The sequence below is a fragment of the Pinus tabuliformis genome, chromosome 9 (genome assembly GCF_031772625.1).
Source record: "Pinus tabuliformis cultivar Carrire ecotype Pingquan chromosome 9, CPIR1, whole genome shotgun sequence".
Taxonomy (NCBI): domain Eukaryota; kingdom Viridiplantae; phylum Streptophyta; class Pinopsida; order Pinales; family Pinaceae; genus Pinus; species Pinus tabuliformis.
The window spans coordinates 1,902,532,696-1,902,536,975 of NC_142307.1; positions in this window are offsets into that span (position 1 = coordinate 1,902,532,696).

Here is a 4,280-nt window from a genome sequence, read left to right on the forward strand (position 1 = left end):
TAGTACTGAGTACTTGTGAGGAGTATTGTACTATGTATTGTTACATGTTCTCAACCAATATAATATATAGATAGTTGGGGGTTTTCAGTTGTATGCTTTCCCCGTGATATACTGTGTAGATATGTGTGATTGATGCTTCAATGTGCACATGTGATTGTTTCTGAATTCCGCAAAATTGATGATCAACGTAGAGGAGGTTATGTATTATGCATGCATTCTGCAATAGTGTATAGTCGGGATACTCTATGTGAATAAGTGTTATATTATTCAAAATTTCTACATTTATTTTCTAAATAAGGAAAATCTAATGAGAACTTGGGAGAATCCTAAGCTTTTGGCGAAGATATTCAAATGATTCACAAGGTAAAGGTTTAGTGAAGATATCAACGATTTTTTCTTTTGTACCAACATATTCAAGCTTGATATTGTTTTCAACGACCTGCTCTCTAACGAAATGATATTTAGTCAGAATGTGCTTCATTTTGGAATGCATCACAGGATTCTTGGGGAAACTGATGGCGCTGGTGTTATCGCAAAGTATGGGAATAGGCTCATCAAACTTGACCTGAAGATCTTGAAATTTTTTCTTCATCCAGAGAAATTGAGTACAACAAGATGCTGCCACGATATATTCTACTTCTGTTGTGGATAATGAGATTGAGGTTTGCTTTTTTCTCAACCATGATATGAGACATCCACCTAGATAGAATGCTACTCCACTAGTACTCTTATGATCATTAATGCTTCATGTCCAATCTACATCTGTAAAGGCTTGAATAATGAGATTGTTGCCCTTGGGATACCACATGCCATATTCTGTTGTGCCATTTAGATATCGAAGAATTATTTTGACGACAATAATATGTGATTCTTTTGGTGCTGCTTGGAATCTTGCTACTTGTCCAACTGCTTGCACAACATTTGGCTGGGAGGCTGTTACGTATAGAAGACTACCAATCATAGATCTATACAACCTCTAATCCACATCCTTAGATGCATCGTCTATGCTCAATTTGCAACCTGTTACTGTCGGAGTAAGGACAGGTTTGCAATCTTCCATTTTGAATTTGTTGAGCATTTCCTTGATGTACTTGGCTTGACATATAACTATTCCTTTCTCTTGCTGAGATATTTGAAGCCCTAAGAAGTATGTAAACTCACCAAGTAAAGACATCTAGAACTCACTTTGCATCTTTGTGGCAAAGTTCTTACTTAGTCGATCATCATTGCTACCAAAGATTATATCATCCACATATACCTCAACGATTTTTAAATTATCTTTATCTCTTTGTATGTAAATATTTCTATCAGCAGTACCTTTCTTGAACCCTTGTTGACGTAGATATCCATCAATATGAGCATACCATGCTCTGGGAGCCTGCTTGAGACCATACAGAGCCTTCATTAACTTGCAAACATAGTCTCATTTTTCTGATAGTATAAAACTTTCAGGTTGTTCGATGTAAACTTCTTCTTCTAATTCTCCATTCAGAAATGATGAATTAACATCCATTTGGTAGACTTTTATTTTTCTTGAACATGCATAGGCGAGAAACATCCGGATGGCTTCCATTCTGGCAACTAGTGCAAATGTTTTGTCGAAATCAATTCCTTCCACTTGTGCATATCCTTTGCAGACTAATCTTGTCTTGTTCCTGGTAACCTGTAATCCTTCAACTGTTTTGCTCTCCCTGAACCTTTAATGAAACTACCATCTTGTTAAAAATACCTTCTTGTCAATTGTAGACTTGTGCCATATACTGCTGCATAGACTCCTCTTGTACAAACATTAATGAGTCAAGAAGCCAGATTGTTCAAAATAGTGAGTCACCTAATGGGCCATCTTGAATTGAGTCATTATCTGAAGCAACTGCTAATTCCTCATGAGCTTTTTCTTTTACAAATCCTAAAAGCATAACTACTGAAACTTTGTTATTTGCTTTGTCTTCTTGTACCTGTTTCCTTTTTCAGAACTTCTTACTTCTGCAATCTCGAGCCATGTGCCCATAGTTATGACACTTGAAGCATTCAATGTTGTCCATAGGCGATTCCATCTTATATCTGCAACCACGAGCACTATGGCCATAGTTATGGCATTTGAAACATTCAATATGTGGCCCATCTAGCACGTATTCTCTTCTGACAAAATCATTGTGGAACTTGTCTCATGATCCTGCAAACTTGCTTCTAGGGTTTGGCAGATAATGATTATACCTGTCAAAAACTTCACAATCCCTAGCCATATGTCCATAGTTAGCACATAAAAAGAAATAACCATTAAATAAACAAACATACCTAGAAGGCTTTTTATTCTTCTTTGGAGGCGGTGTTGTAGTTACTTGTGGTCCTTTTTTCTTGTTCTTTGGAGTTGCAACATTCTTCTTTGGCTTTTCACTTTGATCAACTTCCTTCTTAGAATCATCCTGCGAAGATGTGGAGCTTGTACCTTCATCAACTAGAGCTTTACCATATTTAATTGCCTTAATTTTCGCTTCTTCATCTGTCTTATCTTGTAAGTATTCTTTTTGCGATCCCTTGAGTTTATTGATCTCATCATGAGTTGCATCAAGTTCTTCTTGCTTTTGAGCAAGATCTTCTTGAAACCATATTTTCAATATCTTCCTTCTTTTTTGTGCCTCCTCAACCTGTAGCTTGAGAAGAGTGGTCTTCTCTACTTCTTTGTTGAGAACCTGTATCTTTTCCTTCTGCTTCTCAATTTCAATCTTGAGCTTGCTTATTTATATTGAAGATGTTTCTAATTCCTTTTGCTTTTGGTCAACAGTGGATATGTATCTTTGATCAGATTCCTTCCTTTCAATTTTTTCTTCCTGCATCTGTTTTGTGATCCTGCTAATCTCTGCAAATGCTGTGTCGAGTTCTTGTTGCTTATGTTGGACTTCTCTCTTGAGGTCTCGTGTCACTGTATTATTGATTTCTTCCAAATTCATTTGAAGTGACTCTTCAATAAATTTGTGTTCTTCAACTTCAATTTTGAGACCTTGAACTTGTTCTTCAAGAGTATTGGAACAGATCTTCTCAGCCTTGAGCTCTTTTATAAGCTTGATTTCCTCAAAAAATTATTCTATGGTCAACCCTTCTTCATCATACTAAGAAGGATTCGAGTTTTCAATAACATCTTGACCTGATTTCTTTGTTGAATAGAGATTATGAAGCTTTTCCCAAAGAGCTTTAGCTGTTGAACATTGACCAACTTTTGTTTTCATAGAATTTGGCAAAACATTGAAAATTACATTCACGGCCTTTGAATTGTACCTTTTAGCTTCATTGGTAGATGTGTCTCCAGAAAAAATTGATTCCCATACTCCATGTGCCTACAAAGATACTTCCATCCTAGATTCCCATATCCAATAATTATCTGCATCAAAATCAGGGGTTGGTACACATACTCACTTTCTTGAGATTTTGTTGTACCCGTTGTTATAGACATTTTTGTGCCTTACAGCTATAAGCATGAAATGTCCATAAACCAAGGGATCCTAAGTCCCTAAAAGTGTTGTTCCGACCCCTAGAGGAACAAGGTCAACAAATTACAGCTTCTCCCAGAAGTTCTCCACCAGAAACTGCTCAGAATCAGTCAAATCAGGATCATTTCAGCTGCTCCACTAGCTAGCTGCGTTGCATAGCACCCAAGTACACTAGCTAGGTGCATTGCAACGCACCTAAATGCACTACCAGGGTGCGCTGAGTGGGAAATGACAAATGGCAGTGTCATTCCGCGAGGTGGACAGACAATGGAAGCTTCCAGAATCTTCCCCAATGACACTTGCCTCACTGAGTTCGACCAAGGATGAGTAAGAGGCTCTCAGTGTCCAAGTGGAAGCAAGAACTGACAGAGAGAAGCCACTAATCAAATCATAAGCCGACTCATCCTCTTTGCATACATCTATATATGGATCCCTCATCGCAGAGATCCAGAGGCTGGAATTTTGTACATTGCAGAGAATTGCTGTTGGTTTTGAGATAGAGATCAGAGTATTGGGTGATTTATGATTTGTTGGAGGTGAAGAGGGGATTCCTTTGCTGGGGGGTTGATGATGGATCAGGAATCATCGGTTGTAACTCCTCCTGGACCTTCTTGTTATATCAATAAAACTATTTGAGTTTCTCCTACATGCTTGTGTATCAATGATGTTTTGTTATATTTGCATGTTTAGCTTAAATCTGATCCTAAGCTATTTATGAATATAAATCCATGTCTTTGTGTAGTTTTCCTCTTCTGTGATCTTGCAGGAACTTGGTGAAGCTGGGCAAGTAAGGGA